We start from the raw sequence: 24,026 nt of genomic DNA, 5'->3' as shown, positions 1-24,026 counted from the left end.
GCTTCACAAACACTCCTCATTCCACTCCTCATTCCTCCCTAAACCCCTCCACTTTACCCCCCCCCCCCCCCCCCCCCCCCCCCAGTGCCAATTTCAAATTATGCCCATAAAAAGTCCTTGTCTATCTCAAAATTATGGTTTTACAGTGCCTTGCGAAAGTATTCGGCCCCCTTGAACTTTGCGACCTTTTGCCACATTTCAGGTTTCAAACATAAAGATATAAAACTGTATTTTTTTGTGAAGAATCAACAACAAGTGGGACACAATCATGAAGTGGAACGACATTTATTGGATATCTCAAACTTTTTTAACAAATCAAAAACTGAAAAATTGGGCGTGCAAAATTATTCAGCCCCCTTAAGTTAATACTTTGTAGCGCCACCTTTTGCTGCGATTACAGCTGTAAGTCGCTTGGGGTATGTCTCTATCAGTTTTGCACATCGAGAGACTGACATTTTTTCCCATTCCTCCATGCAAAACAGCTCAATCTCAGTGAGGTTGGATGGAGAGCATTTGTGAACAGCAGTTTTCAGTTCTTTCCACAGATTCTCAATTGGATTCAGGTCTGGACTTTGACTTGGCCATTCTAACACCTGGATATGTTTATTGTTGAACCATTCCATTGTAGATTTTGCTTTATGTTTTGGATCATTGTCTTGTTGGAAGACAAATCTCCGTCCCAGTCTCAGGTCTTTTGCAGACTACATCAGGTTTTTCTTCCAGAATGGTCCTGTATTCGGCTCCATCCATCTTCCCATCAATTTTAACCATCTTCCCTGTCCCTGCTGAAGAAAAGCAGGCCCAAACCATGATGCTGCCACCACCATGTTTGACAGTGGGGATGGTGTGTTCAGCTGTTTTGCTTTTACGCCAAACATAACGTTTTGCATTGTTGCCAAAAAGTTCAATTTTTGGTTTCATCTGACCAGAGCAACTTCTTCCACATGTTTGGTGTGTCTCCCAGGTGGCTTGTGGCAAACTTTAAACAACACTTTTTATGGATATCTTTAAGAAATGGCTTTCTTCTTGCCACTCTTCCATAAAGGCCAGATTTGTGCAATATACAACTGATTGTTGTCCTATGGACAGAGTCTCCCACCTCAGCTGTAGATCTCTGCAGTTCATCCAGAGTGATCATGGGCCTCTTGGCTGCATCTATGATCAGTCTTCTCCTTGTATGAGCTGAAAGTTTAGAGGGACGGCCAGGTCTTGGTAGATTTGCAGTGGTCTGATACTCCTTCCATTTCAATATTATCGCTTGCACAGTGCTCCTTGGGATGTTTAAAGCTTGGGAAATCTTTTTGTATCCAAATCCGTCTTTAAACTTCTTCACAACAGTATCTCGGACCTGCCTGCTGTGTTCCTTGTTCTTCATGATGCTCTCTGCGCTTTTAACGGACCTCTGAGACTATCACAGTGCAGGTGCATTTATACGGAGACTTGATTACACACAGGTGGATTGTATTTATCATCATTAGTCATTTAGGTCAACATTGGATCATTCAGAGATCCTCACTGAACTTCTGGAGAGAGTTTGCTGCACTGAAAGTAAAGGGGCTGAATAATTTTGCACGCCCAATTTTTCAGTTTTTGATTTGTTAAAAAAGTTTGAAATATCCAATAAATGTCGTTCCACTTCATGATTGTGTCCCACTTGTTGTTGATTCTTCACAAAAAAATACAGTTTTATATCTTTATGTTTGAAGCCTGAAATGTGGCAAAAGGTCGCAAAGTTCAAGGGGGCCGAATACTATCGCAAGGCACTGTATGAATGTGTCTAGCCCACCGTGACACCCAGACCACCCCCTCAAAAAGCAGGGCTGTGAATGCTAGGGGACAGGAATACATTGGCTGGATCATGAGAGGGTGATACAGTATATAGGACAAACAGAGGGGAAAGTAACAAAGTAATAACTGACTGGCACTATTGGGCCGACCCACACCGAACTTTTAAGCACAGGTCCAGCAATTATGGTGGTACACCTCGACTCTGCTTGGCTCCGTATTGTCAAAAGAATACAACAATCAATGGCTTACAGGTTATAGGACATGGAAAATGGAGACGAGTAGTTTGACCCAAAATGTAAATGATAAGGCTCTGACTCTATAAACAAAAGACTCTGACTCTATATTCTGATTGACATATTAATCAAAAAGCAGGCATTGAACTTGATTTTAGGCCATCTCAAATTTTACTAAGCTAACATATGGAATTGTTTTAAGATGCTCATGCCAAGGATAATTTAGCTATTTTAAATAGAATTTTAGGACCCATTAAGGTATCAAAAAAATGAATTACAAATTTTTGGGGGATAAAACATTGAATTTGTCCACACTGCTATTAGCTCATATAAATACATTGAATAACAGCTTCATACAACAGATAGTTAAAACATATAAAGGAATTTAACCAGTTATTTTAGGAACTAAACTATCTCCATATACAGTATACAGCACATTCGGAAAGTATTCAGACCCTTTGACTTTTTCCACATTTTGTTACATGAAAGCCTTATTCTAAAAAGTATATTTTTTAAATTCCTTCATCAATCTATATACAATAAACCATAATGACAAAGCAAAAACAGGTTTTTCTAAATGTATATATAAAAAAAAATGAAATATCACATTTACATAAGTATTCAGACTCTTTACTTTGTTTAAGCACCTTTGACAGCGATTACAGCCATCAGTCTTCTTGGGTGTGACGCTACAAGCGTGGCACACCTGTATTTGGGGAGTTTCTCCCGTTGTTCTCTGCAAGCTCTGTCAGGTTGGATGCGGAGTGAAGATTTAGGGTGGTGGCCTGTTGGAAGTTGAACCTTCTCCTCAGTCTGAGGTCCTGAGTGCTCTAGAGCAGGTTTTCTTCAAGGATGTCTCTGTACTTAGCTCCGTTCATATTTCCCTCGATCCTGACTAGTCTCCCAGTCCCTGCCACTGAAATAAATCTCCACAGCATGATGCTTCCAGGACCATGCTTCACTGTAGGCATCAATCTTAGTTTCATCAGATAAGATAATCTTGTTCCTCATGGTCTGAGAGTCCTTTAGGTTCCTTTTGGCAAACTCCAACTGGCTTCCGTCTGGCCACTCTACCATAAATACCTGATTGATGACGCAGATGCTAAGCTACAGGACTGTTTTGATAGCACAGACTGGAAATTGTTCCAGAATTCTTCCAATGTTATTGAGGAGTTCATCACATCAGTCACTGGCTTCATCAATAAGTGCATCAATGATGTCGTCCCCACATACATACCCCAACCGGAAGCCATGGATTGCAGGATTACAGGATTACATCCACACTGAGCTAAAGGGTAGAGCTGCCACTTTCAAGGAGCGGGACTCTAACCTGGACGCTGTAACAGCTTCTACCCCCAAGCCATTGTGAAGAATCAACAGTGGGACACAATCATGAAGTGGAACGACATTTATTGGATATTTCAAACTTTTTTAACAAATCAAACTGAAAAATTGGGCGTGCAAAACTATTCAGCCCCTTTACTTTCAGTGCAGCAAACTCTCTCCAGAAGTTCAGTGAGGATCTCTGAATGATCCAATGTTGACCTAAATGACTAATGATGATAAATACAATCCACCTGTGTGTAATCAAGTCTCCATATAAATGCGCCTGCACTGTGATAGTCTCAGAGGTCCGTTAAAAGCGCAGAGAGCATCATGAAGAACAAGGAACACACCAGGCAGGTCCGAGATACTGTTGTGAAGAAGTTTAAAGCCGGATTTGGATACAAAAGATTTTTCAAGCTTTAAACATCCCAAGGAGCACTGTGCAAGCGATAATATTGAAATGGAAGGAGTATCAGACCACTGCAAATCTACCAAGACCTGGCCGTCCCTCTAAACTTTCAGCTCATACAAGGAGAAGACTGATCAGAGATGCAGCCAAGAGGCCCATGATCACTCTGGATGAACTGCAGAGATCTACAGCTGAGGTGGGAGACTCTGTCCATAGGACAACAATCAGTTGTATATTGCACAAATCTGGCCTTTATGGAAGAGTGGCAAGAAGAAAGCCATTTCTTAAAGATATCCATAAAAAGTGTCGTTTAAAGTTTGCCACAAGCCACCTGGGAGACACACCAAACATGTGGAAGAAGGTGCTCTGGTCAGATGAAACCAAAATTGAACTTTTTGGCAACAATGCAAAATGTAAAGTTTGGCGTAAAAGCAACACAGCTCATCACCCTGAACACACCATCCCCACTGTCAAACATGGTGGTGGCAGCATCATGGTTTGGGCCTGCTTTTCTTCAGCAGGGACAGGGAAGATGGTTCAAATTGATGGGAAGATGGATGGAGCCAAATACAGGACCGTTCTGGAAGAAAACCTGATGGAGTCTGCAAAAGACCTGAGACTGGGACGGAGATTTGTCTTCCAACAAGACAATGATCCAAAACATAAAGCAAAATCTACAATGGAATGGTTCAAAAATAAACATATCCAGGTGTTAGAATGGCCAAGTCAAAGTCCAGACCTGAATCCAATAGAGAATCTGTGGAAAGAACTGAAAACTGCTGTTCACAAATGCTCTCCCTCCAACCTCACTGAGCTCGAGCTGTTTTGCAAGGAGGAATGGGAAAACATTTCAGTGTCTCGATGTGCAAAACTGATAGAGACATACCCCAAGCGACTTACAGCTGTAATCGCAGCAAAAGGTGGCGCTACAAAGTATTAACTTAAGGGGGCTGAATAATTTTGCACGCCCAATTTTTCAGTTTTTGATTTGTTAAAAAAGTTTGAAATATCCAATAAATGTCGTTCCACATCATGATTGTGTCCCACTTGTTGTTGATTCTTCACAAAAAAATACAGTTTTATATCTTTATGTTTGAAGCCTGAAATGTGGCAAAAGGTCGCAAAGTTCAAGGGGGCCGAATACTTTCGCAAGGCACTGTAATTCCCTATTTCTTCTGAAATACGTTGAAATTCATCCCCCAAAAATTAATTTTACAATATTAATTGAGAAAATAAAGACATGGCATGGACAAAATTATTGTAACCCCGGAGCTATTACTTGGTTGCACAGCCAACAAATGCTTTGTGTAGTCATCAATTAGCGTGCTGCAACTTTCTACTGGCCTTTTTAGCCCAATCTTCAGCAGCAAACTACTCACATTTTTCAGTGTTTGAGCAGTGCCCTACAGCAACTGTCGTTTTCAGCTCAAGCCATAGGTTACGGATGTGATTCAGATCTGGACTCTTCACTGGCCACTCCAGAACACTCCAGCATTTCTTCTTGAACCATTTCAGGGTGCCTTTGATGTGTGTTCGGGGTTGTTGTCCACAACCTCCAACAGAGAAACCGTTTTTGGACATTAGGTTGATCATTGGACTAAAATACACCTGATTATCTGCTGATTTCATAATGCCTTGCGCATGTTCAAGGCCCCTTTTGCCAAAGGGAGCAAAGCAACCCTACAGCAGTATCAAAATTATCCCATCTTTGATTGTAGGGGGAGTGTTATTTCACGCACACACACACACACACACACACACACACACACACACACACACACATACACAGGTAAACACACACACACACACACACACACACACACACACACACAGACACACACACACACAAACGATCACACACACACACTCCTCCTATATCTCTCTTCAATGCACACTCGCGCACACCCTTAATCGCACTCACCTCGTCCCTCCTTATCTGTGAAATTCATTGTTACATATGCCTACAATATTAATTCATGATTTGGAAGGCTTACGGAGGAGAGTGTCAGTCAAGTCTGAAGAGGACACATTAAAAGATCCAGACTGGAGTGCTGTGTGCTGCTGCTACTGGGAAAACCTTGTTCGCACCATCACTGAATGCTTTCACCTCTATCTTAATCACAAACACGCACAAATATTGATGCATTCAGGCACACATACATAGAGTACATGCACAGCACACACACAGCATGCACACAAACACAAATGCTAGCACACATACATGCACGCACATGGACATGTGTGTGCACACAGAAACATGTACCATATGTCAACCTACAACTGCCCCCCTACCCTTGCACCTGTCTGTTTTTGTTTTTCCCCTGTCAGGGCCCACATGATTATGTACAGGGGAGTATATGCAACAACAGAAGACGCTCCAAGATACACAGGCAAGTAAAATGGTAATGAAATGTGTAATTGTAAATTCGGAGCATCTATGAGAAACTGGCCTCTGTCACGACTTCAGCCAAAGTTGGCTCCTCTCCTTGTTCGGGCGGCGTTCGGCGGTCGAATTCACCGGCTTTCTAGCCATCGCCACTCCATTTTTAATTTATCCATTAATTTTGTCTTGTTCCCTGCACACCTGGTTTTCATTCCCCAATCACAGTACATGTATTTATTCCTCTGTTCCCCCTCATGTCTTTGTGTGTCATTTTCGAGGTGCTAATTCTGGTGTGCGTTTATTCCGTGTTTTATATTCACGAGGTATGTTTATTTGTTTGTACTTTATTGTTGTGACTGTTTGTGCATTTTTGCACTTTGGCATATTGGATGGAGGTTTCAACGCAGTGGCGTCCGTCTGTTGGTTTCTCCTGTCTAAATAAAGTGCGCACCGGTTCACAACTCTCTGCTCTCCTGCACCTGACTCTGCTCCCAGTACGCACACCATTGAGAGCCTCTCTGGGCTCCTGCATTTAATCAGATTCCTCTACATATTACACCCTATGGGAGATAGTGGAGATAAAACAACATCCACCACCGTTTACTTTGGCAGGAAAATGAAACACAATTTACATTGCATTGAGGTGATTTTCCAGTCATATTTTCCTATAATGCTCTCATTATAGGTCAACAGATGGACAGTAGGATGGTAAGACTAAAGTATAATATTCTATAGATTGACAAAAGGCGATTTCAAACCCACTTTGAAGCCCCTTTCTGTCTCTCCCTGCTAAGGCAGAGACAGAGGCCCGGTAAGGCCAGAGTAAAGCCAGAGGCTCTCTTTATCGCTCTGCCTTCCAGCCCCAGAGCTGTTCTGGAAAGTGATTAGTAGAGGGATCCCACGTGGGTCAGTATCTGCAGGAGGAGATCAGTGGAAGATATTTGAAAGTGTCTGGAGTCCCTTTGTAGTGGAAGCCTATGAGGTACAGATAGGAGGGATGGATGAATTTGAAAGGAGAGATGTTAAGGTAGAGAGCGAAACAAGGGATAATGGTTGTGGTTGTTAATAAACAGTACAAAAGTTTAACCTGTTGAATCTATGGGGGCGCTATTTCATTATTGGATAAGCGCAATATTTTGTCACGAAAAGATGCTCGACTATGCATATAATTGACAACTTTGGAAAGAACACAGTCTAACGTTTCCAAAACTGCAAAGATATTATCTGTGAGTGCCACAGAACTCATGCTACAGGCGAAACCAAGATGAAACTTCAAACAGGAAATGAGCAGAATTTCTGAAGCTCTGTTTTCCAATGTCTCCTTATCTGGCTGTGAATGCACCAGGAACGAGCCTGCGCTTTCTCTCGTTTCTTCAAGATGTCTGCAGCATTGTGACGTATTTGTAGGCATATCATTGGAAGATTGGCCATAAGAGACTACATTTTCCAGGGGTCCGCCCGGTGTCCTTTGTCTAAATTGGTGCGTAATCTTCAGTTGCGGGCATTTTCTCCTGGGATTCAGGACAGAAAGCACACTTCCAAGAACGATATATCATCGAAGAGATAAGTGAAAAACACCTTGAGGATTGGTTCTAAACAACGTTTGCCATGTTTCAGTCGATATTATGGAGTTAATTTGGAAAAAAGTTCGGCGTTTTGATGACTGGATTTTCGGGGTTTTTTGGTAGCCAAACGTGACGCACCAAACGGAGCGATTTCTCCTAAACAATCTTTCAGGAAAAACTGAACATTTGCTATCTAACAGAGTCTCCTCATTGAAAACATCTGAAGTTCTTCAAAGGTAAATTATTTTATTTTGAATGCTTTTCTGGTTTTTGTGAAAATGTTGCCTGCTGAATGCTAATGCTAATGCTAACGCTAAATGCTACGCTAGCTAGCTACTGTTACACAAATGATTGTTTTCCTATGGTTGAGAAGCATATTTTGAAAATCTGAGATGACAGTGTTGTTAACAAAAGGCTTAGCTTGAGAGCTAGCATATTTATTTCATTTCATTTGCGATTTTCATGAATAGTTAACGTTGCGTTATGGTAATGAGCTTGAGGCTGTATTCACGATCCCGGATCCGGGATGGCTAAGTGCAACTGGTTTTTAACCAGGTTGAAATAAAAAACTGTGAAGATTGTGTGTTCCTCTTAATTTGAATTCATTGGAAGCAAAACCATAACTGGGAAAAATGCTCAAAACAATGTTCACAAATCGAGGTCAAAGACTTCAGGGAATATAACTTCTAAATACACCATAGTAAAAAAATGACGAGCTCTCTCGCTCTCTCTCATTGGAAAAGTAATAGGAATATGATATAAGGAGGCAATTTGCTACATTGAAATCAGCAAACAACTTTATGGTGCTAATTATGCTTATTACTGTGTAATTTGCTCCATCCCCTACAACTTCACTTCAAACAATGCTCGATCAACAGAACATGAATTGATACTTACATTTCTGAATGCAGCTTGGCTTCATCTGGGCCAAAACAATGACTGCAAGTTGGGGAACCCTGCCATAAGAGAACACTTTGAAGAGCCCTTTTTAGTTGCAGGTTGCCCTTTAGTTGCCCTTTTGGTTCCATGTAGAATATTTTTCGACAGAGGGTTCTACATGGAACCCTTTTGGGTTCTAACTGGAACCAAAAAGGGTTATCCTATGGGGACAGCCGAAGAACCCTTTTGTAACCCTTTTTTTCCTAAGACTGTACTGTATTTTGCGAAACATACAGCACTGCAATATTCTCCTAAACTAAAGATGAGCATGCTGCAGAATGACTATTGATTTATGAATGGATGAGAGAGCCATATCATATCATATGGGTTTGATTTGATGGAAGATTGTTTCTTCTCAGCAGGTAACCATTTAATCTCCAATATGCACACAGTTTGTATTCTACAGTTTATAAATGCATTATTTAAGTTGATGCATCACATATAGTAGAGAGAGACAGAATGTTGAATGAAATAGAAATATGTATTTCGTACTGCCTAAATACCATTGGTGAAGGCCACAGTGCAACCCTACAGCAACAATAATCATGTTTGAAGCTCTTTTAGTCGGCTTTTCATGTTTTCTTTCAGTTGCTAACCCCACACAAAAGGAAGAGGTTCCCCTCTCTCAATAGCCTATTTAATGTGTAGGTGTTAGGAGTAGGAGGATCATTCACAGCCAGGAACTGTGTGCCAGAGAGAGGGGCTGCGTTCGCTAGCCTTAGTGAGCAAATGAGATGGGCAGGTTTATAGCGTTGCTGTCTTCTGTGTACGTTATCCCTATTGTTGAAAAAGTCCAAGATCACTCCAGCAATAAATTCCCCCAGTAATTTGGAGGTTGTAAAATGAGTGGGGGACATGGACAAACCACTTTGGATGTAATGTAGCATTGAACTATGTCACACAGGTCTTCAAGCGTGTTCTTTAGCACCCATAATAAGATCAAAAATGTTTCTCTATTTCAAATTATTAATCTATCTGGATCATAATGGGATGCATAATCTTATGAATAGATACATTAATTATGGATTCATGCAAATATGAGAGGTTGTAATTTACAGAAATTGTGTGCGAGTCAATGTTCGTACTCCCATAGAAATCGAATTAGCTTAATAACAAAAATCACCATAAAAATCTGTCAGTTTAAGCTAGAGATTTCTCATTCTACAACATCCGCCGATGTTGCTCTTCCACATCTGCTGTGAAAGGTGACAGTGATATTGCGATGTTTGTCAGACCATTAGACATCCAGAAAATCGATCTTCTTACAAAATCATTTGTAATGTCCGAACGGTTTGGTCTACATACCATTCGGACGCTATGGAAAGATGAGACTCTCATGAACATGATGGTGTTCACTGTTTTGCTCTACAACCCCCACAAGGGCGTTGGAACTATTCTGAAGTAGGTATAGCTGATCTGCCAACTTCTGTCTATAGCATCCGAAGAGTTTGGATAACACTAATATGAGCCCTCTGTGGAAAGGTGAGACTCACAGTGTCATGGCGTTGGCCTGGCGGGTAGGTTTATGACAGTCATAAATACCTCTTCCCCCCTTTTTCCTCTCTCTACCCTACTGATGTTACATTTGCAAAACCCTTGGTTAACATAGAGATTCTGGGAACATCAGAAGGTGGGGGGAAATGAACTATATTCTGGTAATTCGACCAATTGAACATATGCGGTGGTACTTAACCTTTCTGATCTCCCCATCCCGGATCCGGGATCGTGAATACAGACTCAAGCTCATTACCATAACGCAACGTTAACTATTCATGAAAATCGCAAATGAAATGAAATAAATATGCTAGCTCTCAAGCTTAGCCTTTTGTTAACAACACTGTCATCTCCGATTTTCAAAATATGCTTCTCAACCATTGCAAAACAAGCATTTGTGTAACAGTATTGATGGCTAACGTAGCATTTAGCATTAGCATTCAGCTGGCAACATTTACACAAAAAAACAGAAAAGCATTCAAATAAAATCATTTACCTTTGAAGAACTTCAGATGTTTTCAATGAGGAGACTCTCAGATAGCAAATGTTCAGTTTTTCCTGAAAGATTATTTGTTTAGGACAAATCGCTCCGTTTTCTGCGTCACGTTTAGCTATGAAAAAACCCCTGTATCCAGGATTGTGTAAATCTATCAGCAAGCTCATTAGCATAACACAACATTAAACAACACTGTCATCTCAGATTTTCAAAATATGCTTCTCAACCATAGGAAAACAATCATTTGTGTAAAAGTAGCTAGCTAGCGTTAGCATTTAGCGTTAGCATTTAGCGTTAGCATTAGCGTTAGCATCCAGCACGCAACATTTCAACAAAAACATAAAAGCCTTCAAATAAAATCATTTACCTTTGAAGAACTTCTGATGTTTTCAATGAGGATACTCTCAGTTAGATAGCAGATGCTCAGTTTTTCCAAAAAGATTCTTTGTGTATTAGAAATAGCTCCGTTTTATACATCACATTTGGCTACCAAAAAAAATCAGAAAATTCAGTCCTCAAAACGCGAACTTTTTTCCAAATTAACTCCATAATATCGACTGAAAACATGGCAAACGTTGTTTAGAATCAACCATCAAGGTGTTTTTCACATATCTCTTCATTGATACATCGTTCTTGGACACATGGTTTCTCCCCTATATCAAATGGAAAAGTACGAGCAGCTGGCAATTGCGCACCGAATTCCACGCAGGACACCAGGCGGACACTTGGAAAATGTAGTCTCTTATGGTCAATCTTCCAATGATATGCCTACAAATACGTCACAATGCTGCTAAGACCTTGGGCGAACGACAGAAAGTGTAGGCTCATTCCTTGCGCAATCACAGCCATATAAGGAGACAATGGAAAACAGAGCTTCAGAAATTCTGCTAATTCCTGGTTGATGCATCATCTTGGTTTCGCCTGTAGAATGAGTTCTGGGGCACTTACAGACAAAATCTTTGCAGATTCTGAAACTTCAGAGTGTTTTCTTTCCAAAACTGTCAATTATATGCATCTTTTCGTGACAAAATATCGCGCTTAAAACGGGAACGTTTTTTATCCAAAAATGAAATAGCGCCCCTGGAGATCTAACAGGTTAATGAATATGTCGTCTGTTCGGTTGTCATCTGAAACGTTCTCATCAATGAAAAGATGATATAAACTCTACAGTGGAAAGTCTACACATCAGAGTTATCAGATTCACATGGAATTGTTGTTCAATTTAAATGTTTGAAAATGACATTTTGTGATGGAATGAAATGTGATTTTAGCTTCTAAAATGTGAGATTTGGGTTTTCATGAGATAGGGCTCTGCTCAATCAGTGGCCCGCCCCTGTGAAGGGACATGGGCTGTAAAACTTTTCAAACACACCCTCCTCTCCACGCCCTCCTCTCCCTTCCTATATAAGCCCTGGACGACAATATAACCCCCTGTTCCGAGGATGTGGGGACGACGGTCCGATGTCAGAATGGTTCAGATAATAACTACAGAACGATGCCAACATCAGCGTGAGCTTTGGTTGCGAATGGTATGAACTTTGAACTCTTATTCACTACAGAAGTGATACCTCCTAGACGTTGAGTTAGCAACAGCCGCTGCAAACGAGGGTTAGGAAGAAACAGACAGAGTATCCCGTCTATCAGACAACAACGTTACTACAACGTATCCAATTGACAACCAGAGACATTCTTCAAAGGACAAAGGACTCGGTTGGACAACACGGACTTCAATCTACCACCAACCTACAGACGCGCAGCTCAGAGTAAATATTTATTGCATTTTTGCGCCCGGCCCACCACAGGAGTCGCTGGTGCGCGATGAGACAATGAAATCCCTACCGGCAAAACCCTCCCTAACCCGGATGACGCTAGGCCAATTGTGCATCGCCCCACGGACCTCCCGGTCACAGCCGGTTACGACAGAGACTGGGCGGGAACCCAGAGTCTCTGGTGGCACAGCTGGCGCTGCAGTACAGCGCCCTTAACCACAACCACTCAGTTGTGTTGTGACAAGGTAGGGGTGGTATACAGAAGATAGCCCTATTTTGTAAAAGACTAAGATCATATAATGGCAAGAACAGCTCAAACAAGCAAAGATTAATGACAGACCATCATTACTTTAAGACATGAAGGTCAGTCAATACGGAACATTTCTTCAAGTGCAATTGCAAAAACCACCAAGCGCTACGATGAAACTGGCTCTCATGAGTACCGCAATGGGAAAAGAAGACCCAGAGTTACCTCTGCTACAGAGGATAAATTCATTAGAGTTTACTGCACCTCAGATTGCAGCCCAAATAAATGCTTCACAGAGTTGAAGTAACAGACACATCTCAACATCAACTGTTCATAGGAGACTGCGTGAATTTGGCCTTCATGGTCAAATTGCTGCAAAGAAACCACTACTAAAACACACCAATAACAAGAAAAGACTTGATTGGGCCAAGAAACACGAGCAATGGATGAGTCCCAAGGTCGCAATAAGAACATTTCCCAGGACATAGACTTATCTGATATTGGCAGAAAGCTGAAATTATTGTTAATCTAACTGCACTGTCCAATTTGCAGTAACTATTACAGTGAAATAATACCATGCTATTGTTTGAGGAGAGTGCACAGTAATGAACTTGAAAAGTTATTAATAAACCAATTAGACACATTTGGGCAGTCTTGATACAACATTTTGAACAGAAATACAATTGTTCATTGGATCAGTCTAAATCTTTGCACACACACACGGCTGCCATCTAGTGGCCAAAATCTAAATTGCGCCTGGGCTGGAATAATGCATTATGGCCTTTCTCTTACATGTCAAAGATGATGATACAAAAAATACAAAAATAACGCATGGATTTTCCTTTGTATTATCTTTTACCAGCTCTAATGTGTTATATTCTCCTACATTCACTTCACATTTCCACAAACTTCGGTGTTTCCTTTGAAATGGTAATCTGTAGAAACTATGAGTACAAAGGTTCAGGACATTTGTGAAAACACCATATCACAGTTTAAAAATACTTTATATGTCTAATATAATCAAAACTGGGTGTTGTTAAGAGATAGATGGGAGGGGTTGAGGGGAGTTGAAAGGTGTGATTAAAAATAACAAATAAACAAGATAATTCATGTAAATGTATACTGTGTCTGTAAAATGTACTGTTTATAGTAAGCTGGAAGTGGAAACCTTAGTGTTGTCCATTGGTTTGCTCCATTTAGGGGAAGGATGATAGGGTTAGGGGGAAACAATGAAGAAGAAAAGTAAATAGAAAAGATCTATTTACCAAAAAATATTTGCGGGATTGTAAATTATGCAGACAATTGCATTGATGGAAGCCACAATCTATCTTCAATATTAAAGCTGAAATATGCCGTTAATTATTTAGGTCGTAAGGGTCACCACCTTTGTGAAGGGGGAGTACATGGGTTGCCTTTCAAACCTTGGGGATGGTACCAGATATAATTGTCAGGTATAAAATATAGTTTAACGATTCAGAAATAATGGGGGAAGAGCGCTGCAGCAAAAATGGATCAAGCATATCATCTCCTGTGGACATGTTGCTATGTGAACACTGACCGCACATTACCATAGCAACATTGAAACAGAGGTTAATTTAGTTGTATGCACAATACATTTCACCCCAAAGACCATGTGACTCCCTTGGTTGTTAGGTTGATTATATTCATCATGATGACTACTAAAGCATTCAAATGACTTCTCACGCATTTTTAAATGTTAAGTCCAATTCTGAACTTTTGTTAAAATTAAATGGTTTTATCAAGGCGTATCAAGGTTATTCACTTAGAAATCAACTTCTTCGCGATTGTTCTGTCTGACAGCCGCACTTTCCTGTTTCAATGTAGTTTCCCTCAGATGACTCTGGGGTATTGGGTTACATATTGGAGGCTCGGGAGTCGCGCCTGAATGCTCATTCACTGACATTTACAATAAATTTGATTGAATAGACGCATTTTCTTCCACAATTTATCTCGATATGTCTTTCTGGCATTATTATCTTTCTGTCACTGATGGAACGTTTTTCCTGTCTTCCTTCATCAGTCTTACACCTCAACTGCCTTAGAAAAGGATGACAAGGAGATGTGGCGAGCCAGGGATATAAAACTGCTAAATGAGATGCTTAGTGGTTCATTTAAACCTACAGTATATGCTGGTGAGAAACCACCCAAAACTGCTCTAAGTCCTCTTAAGGGTCGAATGGGTAGGTGTCTGGGTCACGACCCGGGTCACTCTTCAGTTAACATGGCGAGGTCATTTGGAGTGTGATACATTGATTCAATCCACAATGAAAAGGTGGAGCATGATTAGTCACTTATTTGTTGCATATGCGGACACGACTTGCTTTTTTGTGCATTTTGTGTTAGGTATGTGAGCTGCAGGTTTTTATAAATGTTCAGTGACACAAAGGTCACCTCCCTCACCTTATGCATATTTAAATGGTTTTCTGAATAATAAAGGAATGGTTTCTTCAGATCATAAAACAATGAAAAAAACGCAATACCAAGTTCACCAACAAGCAACAAGGTCACAGCTAACTATGGGTGTTTCTCAATATACATACTAGGGTTCACCACACTCTCATGCTCCGATTGCATTCTCCAAAGGTGTTCTCTTGGTTACTTTCTTGTGAGGACAAGAGTGTAGAGAATGCATAAAACATTACATTTCAGAAGCACCCACACTCCATCTACTGTATTACCTCACGGTGCGCCTACCCATTTACTGAACCTTCTTCCAGCTAGGACAATCGCAACAATCGATGAAACAAGATGATATATACAAAGCAAATATTTTACTTCATAATTATCAGCTATATATTTGTGAATTGTAATATTGTACCTGGCCAACTGGTTAAACAGGCAACAATGACTTAAAGCTAATGTTATGCAAGGTATATGTACCAATTATTCGTGGCTAGCTAGCTAGCCAGTTAGTCCTAATGACATACTTTGGACTTACACTGAACCTTCTTCCAGCCAGGAAAATGGCAATAGAGATGAAATAAGATATACACAAAGCAAGCATTTTGCTTCACAATTATCAGCTACACTGTATATGTGAATCGTAATAATGTAGCTAACCAGATAGTGTGGCAAAAATTACCTAAAACTAATGTTATGCAAAGTTAGATGTCAATACTTCTAGGGTAGCTAGCTAACAATTCTTCGTGGCCATCTGGCTCGCTAACAGTAGGAGCTAGCCAGTTAGCACTATTGACTTCTTATGGGCTTGTGATCTATGGTTTGTAGGCAGGTAAACATTCCACAATTAACACAGTATGTATTTATTAACATATCAAGATAAAATATTGATGTCATATAACATATGAGATGTGAAAAGTCTGAGTGTATTTTCTCTCGCTTGAGCTCAAATAATAGCCACCTTTGTTTAGGAAATGTATGTGGTTTTTTATGTGGTTGCATCAAATTTCTTTGCATACTTTCCGTTGAAGCTTGCATCGATGTATGACAAGACAGTGTCTTGCAAAAGTATTCATCACCCTTGGCATTTTACCTATTTTGTTGCATTACAAACGGTAATTTAAATTGATTTTGATTATGATTTAATATAATGGACATACACTAAATAGTCCAAATTGGTGAAGTGAAATTAAAAAATGAACTTGATTAAAAAAATGGAACAAAAATGGAAAAGTGGTGGGTGCATATGTATTCACCCTCTTTGCTATGAAGCACCTAAATAAGATCTGGTGCAAACAATTACCTTCAGAAGTGACATAATTAGTTAAAGTCCACCTGTGTGCAATCTAAGTATCACATGATCTCAGTGCATATACACCTGCTCTGAAAGGCCCCAGAGTCTGCAACACCACTAAGCAAGGGGCACCACCAAGCAAGCGGCACCATGAAAACCAAGGAGCTCTCCAAACAGGTCAGGGACAAAGTTGTGGGGAAGTACAGATCAGGGTTGGGTTGTAAAAAAATATCCAAAACGTTGAACATCCCACAGAGCACCATTAAATCCATTATTAAAAAATTGAAAGAATATAGAAGCACAACAAACCTGCCAAGAGAGGGCCGTCCACCACAACTCTAGAACAAGGCAAGGAAGGCATTAATCAGAGAGGCAACAAAGAGACAAAGCTCCACAGCGGAGATTGGAGTATCTGTCCATAGGACCACTTGAGCTGGGCTTTACTGAAGAGTAGCCAGAAAAAGCCATTGCTTAAACCTCTTGGAACTCTAGGGGCAGTATTGTCATTTTTGGAGAAAAAAAACGTTCCCGCTTTAAACTGGATATTTTTTTAGGAAAATATGCTAGAATATGCATATAATTGACAGCTTTGGATAGAAAACACTCCAAAACTGTAAAGATATTGTCTGTGAGTATAACAGAACTGATGTTGCAAGCGAAAGCCTGAGAAAAATCCAATCGGGAAGTGCCCCAGGTTTTGAAAGCGTTGCGTTCCAATGACTCCCTATATAGCTGTGAATGTACCATCAACGAGCTTATGCTTTCTACGTATTTCCCAATGTGTCTACAGCATTGTGACATAGTTTTACACATTTCTGTTGAGGAATAGCCGCATGGGGGCACATTGCGTAAGTGGTCACATGGTGGCTCCGAGAGAGATTCTCGCGTAAAGTACAGAGGTAGCCATTACTCCAATCGGTCCTAGAGAAAAAGCAATTGTCCCGACCGATATATTATCAAATAGATATTAGAGAAACACCTTGAGGATGGATTCTAAACAACGTTTGTCATGTTTCTGTCGATATTATGGAGCTAATTTGGAAAAAAGTTTGGCATTGTGGTGACCGCAATTTTCGGGCGATTTCTCAGCCAAACGTGAAGAACAAACGGAGCTGTTTCACTTACAAAAATAATATTTGGGGAAAAAATTAACTTTGGCTATCTACCTGGGAGTCTCGTGAGTGAAAACATCCGAAATTCATCAAAGGTAAATTATTTAATTTGATTGCTTTTCTGATTTCCGTGACAAGGTTGCCTGCTGCTAGCAAGGCATAATGCTATGCTAGGCTATTATAAACTTACACAAATGCTTGTCTAGCGTTGGCTGTAAAGCATATTTATGTGATGATTGATTAACAAAAGGCTAAGCTGTGTCTCAATATATTTCATTTGTGATTTTCATGAATAGGAATATTTTCTAGGGATATTTATGTCCACTGCGTTATGCTAATTAGTTTCAGGCGATGATTACGCTCCCACATGCGGGTTTGGGAGTCGCTAGAGGCTAAAGAAGAAAATAAGCAAACACACTTGGTGTTCTCCAAAAGGCATGTGTGAGACTCCCCAAATATATGAAAGAAGGTACTCTGGTCAGATGAGACGGAAATGTAGCTTTTTGGCCATCAAGGAAAATGCTATGTCTCTCATCCCCACAGTGAAGCATGGTGGTGGCAGCATCATATATCCTAACATTTCCTAAGAGACTTGCAACTGTAATTGCTGCAAAAGTTTGGGGGGGTTAATAATTATGCACGCTCAAGTTTTATGTTTTTTCTATCTTATTTATTGTTTGTTTCACAACAAAAAATATTTTGCATCTTCAAAGTGGTAGGAATGTTGTGTAAATCAAATGATACAAACCCACCAAAAATCAATAACAGAAAAATGCCAAGGGGGTTGAATACTTTTGTAAGGCACTGTAGATCAGGCTCCTTTCCAAACTTTATTTGAATAGACACTATTCACTGAACATTTTTCTTTGAATGGAAAAGTAATTTTCTTCTCTTTTTTTGACATCTATGTTCTAATAGATTTGGTGAAAGTATTTTTTAGGCCTATAAAATAAGCACTGAATATGCAAAGTGAGGAAGAGTTTTGAAACCATATGTCACTTCAGGGTTGAGCCACCCTTCAAAGTTGTTAATGTTGTGTAAATCAAATGATTGTAAGGCAACAAAAAAGGAAAAATGCCACGGTGTTGAATACTTTCGCAAGCCACTGTAAAAACAGAGTACGCATTTGAGAATTGCCCTCTGTGCTCCATTTCTATACTTTGATTTAGACTCATACTCCGACCCTCCTGTGCTCCAATTTCCGTGCTCGGAGCACCTGTAGTATGAATTTTGAGAAACAACCAATGTGTACACACAAAAGCCTCATCCTGTTTGTTCTTTGAATAAATGGGTTCAGGAAAGAGTGAGCAAAAAGTGACGAGCGATGCCATTGAAGCCATAGCATACGCTAGAAGGTACCTAAAAGAACACACTTGAAATGAGGACACCTCCACAACTTTTCTACGGAGAAGACATTTGTGCTGAACAGTCAATAGACAGTGTCTTTGAAGGGAAGGGAAAGTACAAGGAAAGGAAAGGGAACAAAGCTCCTTTCTACTCTAGCTGGTAGCTAGGTCTAAACAATGACAGCATGTCCTTGAGTTATAAATATATAATACACCTCAGGTGGCACCGGGAGACTGCATTTTTTGATTGGCTTTCATTATAAATCATTCATTACCACTTGCATCAATGATTAATATTCTAAGAAACCTGAATCCTGTATGTAAATAGTGTCACACGTCGGAAGGTTAACATTGTAAACCTACGTAGACAGCAATTTTGGAACTTTTGATTGTGGGCTTAGGTTATCCACTCCCCATGCTCGCTTTTCTTTGTTTTTTTCTCTTCTCTCCTCCTTATACAAATGTTTAATTTAAACAATTCTTAAACGAAGCTGTCTGACAGATGCTGAATTATGCAATGCTAAGAAAGAACACTAAGAATGTTCTGTAATGTTCAAATTTGTAGAGTTTATTTATCATTAATGAGCATAGATTTTTTTTCCACACCAGATTTGGTTTTTAGCCTCTATGCATGATGAATCTGGTATGTGTTCATAATGACATGAGCACAATGGCCTGGTAGAAGCTACAAGCCAATTTATTTCACAAAAACCCCATTTAGCAAAAATCCATGTAGAATACACCTTGCTCTATTGTTTATTTTGGATTCGTTATACAACTGCTAAGGTCCTGTTATGTAGTCAAAGACATTCTGGCACTAACAGCAAGGTTTTTCAGTGTATTACAGTTCAGTTCGCCTATGCTAATCAAACAAGACATACAGTGGCAAGAAAAAGTATGTGAACCCTTTGGAATTACCTGGATTTCTACATAAATTGGTCATAAAATCTGATCTTCATCTAAGTCACAGTAATAGACAAACGCAGTCTGCTTAAACTAATAACACACAAACAATTATACATTTTCATGTCTTTATTGAACACACCGTGTAAACATTCACAGTGCAGGGTGAAAAAAGTATGTGAACCCTTAGATTTAATAACTGGTTGACCCTCTTTTGGCAGCAATAACATTTCCTGTAGTTGCAAATCAGACCTGCACAACAGTCGGGAGGAATTTAGGACCATTCCTCTTTACAAATATTTTTCAGTTCAGCAATATTCTTGGGATGTCTGGTGTGAAAAACTCTCGAGGTCATGCCACAGCATCTCAATCAGGTTGAGGTCAGGACTCTGACTTTGTCACTCCAGGAAGCGTATTTTTTTCTTCTGTCCTGTTGCATCACCCAACTTCCGTTGAGCTTCAATTGGCAGACAGCCTTACATTCTCCTGCAAAATGTCTTGATAAACTTGGGAATTAATTTGTTCGTTGATGATAGCAAGCTGTCCAGGACCTGAGGCAGCAAAGCAGACCCATACCATGATGCTCGCTCCACCATACTTTACAGTTGGGATAAGATTTTGATGTTGGTGTGTTTTTCTCAACACAGTGTTGTGTGTTCCTTCCAAACAACTCAACTTTAGTGTCATTTGTCCACAGAATATTTTGCCAGTAGCAGTGTGGAATATCCAGGTACTCTTTTGCGAACTGAAGACGTGCACAAATGTTTTTTTTGGACAGCAGTGGCTTCTTCCGTGGTGTCCTCCCATGAACACCATTCTTGTTTACTGTTTTACTAAACTCATCAACAGAAATGTTAGCATTTTTTTTTTTACCTTTATTTAACTAGGCCTAGGAACAGTGGGTTAACTGCCTGTACAGGGGCAGAACGACAGACTTGCCAGCTCGGGAGTTTTGAACATGCAACCTTCCGGTTGCTAGTCCAGCACTCTAACCACTAGGCTACCCTTCCGCCCCAGCATGTTCCAGAGATGTCTGTACATCTTTAGCTCACACTCTAGGATTCTTCTTAACCTCATTTTGCATTTTGCGCTGTGCTCTTGCAGTCATCTTTGCAGGATGGCCACTCCTAGGGACAGTAGCAACAGTGCTGAACTTTCTCCATTTCTCCATGGCGCAGCGGTCTAAGGCACTGCATTTCAGTGCAAGCGGCATCACTTCAGACCCTGGTTCGGTTCCAGGCTGTATCACAATCGGCTGTGATTGGGAGTCCCATAGGGCTGCGCACAATTGGCCCAGCGTAGTCCGGGTTAGTGATTGGCCGGGATAGGCCATCATTGTAAATAAGAATTTGTTCTTAACTGACTTGCCTAGTTAAATAAAGGTTAAATAAAAACGTGGACTGATGAAAATCAAGGTTTTTAGAGATTCTTTTGTAACCCTTTCCAGCTTTATGCAAGCCAACCATTCTTAATCTTAGGTATTCTGTGATCTCTTTTGTTCAATGCATGGTTCACATCAGTCAATGCTTCATGTAAATAGCAAACTCAAATTTTGTGAGTGTTTTTTATAGGGCAGGGCAGCTCTAACCAATCTCCAATCTCGTATCATTGATTGAACTCCAGGTTAGCTGAGTCCTGACTCCAATTAGCTTTTGGAGAAGCTTTTCCAACCCTCACTGTGAATGTTTACATGATGTATTCAATATAGACAAGAAAAATACAATAATTAGCATGTTATTAGTTTATGCACACAGTTTGTCTATTGTTGTGACTTAGATGAAGATCAGATCAAATTTTATGAGCAAGTCCTGCAGAAATCCAGGTAATTCCTTAGGTTTCACATACTTTTTCTTGCCATTTTAAATATCTCCTCAAAGAAAGCCACAGTGAGCTCTTGATTATAAGGTTTGTTGACCCCTGTAATTGCACTTGACTGCCTGACTCTACCAGGAGTCCAGTGTGGGGATGACAGTTACATTCCAGTAAGGCAGAGGTCGTCGACAAACCTATGTTTAGCATCCATCAGCTCGTGGAGTGAGGCACAGTGGCACTGATTCTTAACTCAATCACAGCTCATTTATGAAATCAAAGGCTGCTGTCACATGACCATACACCTTCTGCCTGTAGTCTACCCATCTGCCCCGGTGGCTCACAAACAAAGAACTTGGAACATAGAGGAGAAAGGGCAGGTGGGGGCTATATAAAAACCCTGTGTTAACCACGTTTTTGCTTAGGCAACACATTTATATTAGATAGACAAAGTAAACATTGAGAGAGGTAAAATACATCGTGAGTGGTTGATAGTGTAATCTTTTAGAGCTTCAACAATGTTGATTGAGTCCGACTTTGGTCTTATTTGAAGATGTGGACGTATGTGACTGCAGAGTCGACTCGGACATCTTGAGTGCTGCTGAGGCTGCACCTGAGGTGTTTAGTGCTTTGTCAGTGAACACAGTATTTCTTTGAGTCAGGGACATGTCTGTAGTCTCTCTTGGTCACCTACAACTGCTCTATAAGCACTGTGTCACTTAGTGCAACATCAGTCCCTTCGAGAACCTAAACCTTTGAACTTAAACACTCGGGCTGAACTGAATTCTTGGTGATAAATGTTTTCTGTTCACTGTTGTTTCTCTTTCCAAGCCGGCTTTATCTCCCATTCCATCTCCTCTTATGTCTCCCAGCGACACAACAACTTTCATTGATGTACAGGGTTGGCACTCCAGCGTCCAATAAAAGTGCTTCAGCGGGCGATAATACAAGTGAGAGCTTCGGCAATGAGGACCACAGACTCACACTTTTGTCTTGTTAATGTTTATGATGCTTCGCAGTAATATTTACGATACGGGGCACCTATGAAATTGCATTGTCATAAAATGTACTTTTATGGTGTTTTTTTAATTAATTTTTTTTTTATTTCACCTTTATTTAAACAGGTAAGCTAGTTGAGAACGAGTTCTCATTTCCAACTGCGACCTGGCCAAGATAAAGCAAAGCAGTGCGACACAAACAACAACACAGAGTTACACATGGAATAAACAATTATTCATGTAGTCATTTAAACTCCTCTGGCAGGATTATATGAAGCAGGAGGAGGAGGATGAGCTGGGGGAGGATGACAGGAGGGAGAAAGAGGTTTGTGTGGTGCCCAATAGAGCTGATGTTCACAGAGGGAGAGGTAATGGATCTTCTGTGATATAACACCAGCTGTCCCATTTGAGTTTTGTTTTATTTTACTACATTTTCTTTTGCCAGAGCAGTGGTGTTATTAAAGAGGTTTTTTTTATTAAAGAGTTTTGAAATGTATTTTTTATCTGGCTAATTTAGTACTGACGACTAGCAAAACAAATTAAATTGTGTTAATGTGTTTTTTGGTGTGTGCGTTTACTGTATGTGTGTAGGCAAGTGTGGGCTCCAAGGCTTAGTTGGGGCTGACTACTGTACAAAATCAATACCTAAATGCAAACTTGATTTAGGGCTAAAATCCTCTCTCCACTCATGCCATATTTTTACTTTAAGGCCAATTGGGTGATGGGTGATTTTCCATACAGCAGGTCTATGATATGCCTTTAGGCTCCATTAGGCTCCATTTGTTTATTTGAGATGTGTTGGGTTGCTATAAGAGTCCCCATAAAGGCCATCTACTCTATAAACACCCATACTTCAGACACGGTCACTCCACAATACCATCAGAAGCCTCATTTTCTCAGGTTTCAAATCTCTGGGAGCATTTTTAACCAGCGGAAGGTCTGACGGCTAGGAAATGTATACAATCCATGCTGTATAGGGTCATCTGGCTGGGGAATTCAAGTCAGATAGCGACAGCTGAACTCGTCATAAGCTTGTGTATAGGAAGGCAGTGGGGCTTGGAAATCAATTTCCCAGATTTTTTTAAAGTACTTTCTCATTGCTCATATATCTATTTCACTCCTTTCACCAGCCAGGAATTTCCTACAACTACATGTACATGGCTAAACACTAAAGTTTTGTACTTGACGTGATCTGTAGTTTCAAACCTCTTGCTCGCTTTGCATATTCAGTGCTTACGTTTTGGCCTAAAAAATACTTTCACCAACTCTATTAGAACATAAATGGCAAAAAACTAGAAGAAAATTACTTGTACATTCAAAGAAAACGATCGATTAATATTCAAATAAAATATGGAAAGGAGCCTGAACTACAGTGCCTTGGCTTTTTTCCAATTTTGTTGCCTTTCAACCTGGAATTAAAATTGATTTTTGGGAGGTAATGTATCATTTGATTTACACAACATGCCTACCACTTTGAAGATGCAAAATATTTTT

The 24,026-nt window shown here is 40.2% G+C and overlaps 1 pseudogene; it reads left to right on the top strand.

Moving 5' to 3' along the window:
• LOC110531151 overlaps nt 1-23,147 on the top strand; it is a 125,012-nt pseudogene extending 101,865 nt beyond the window's left edge.
• Nucleotides 23,148-24,026: the final 879 nt, after the last annotated feature.

Source organism: Oncorhynchus mykiss, chromosome 9 (assembly GCF_013265735.2).
Source record: "Oncorhynchus mykiss isolate Arlee chromosome 9, USDA_OmykA_1.1, whole genome shotgun sequence".
NCBI classification, from domain to species: domain Eukaryota; kingdom Metazoa; phylum Chordata; class Actinopteri; order Salmoniformes; family Salmonidae; genus Oncorhynchus; species Oncorhynchus mykiss.
Note: the sequence above shows the minus strand (reverse complement) of the source record. Positions and strands in the feature narration are given on the sequence as shown.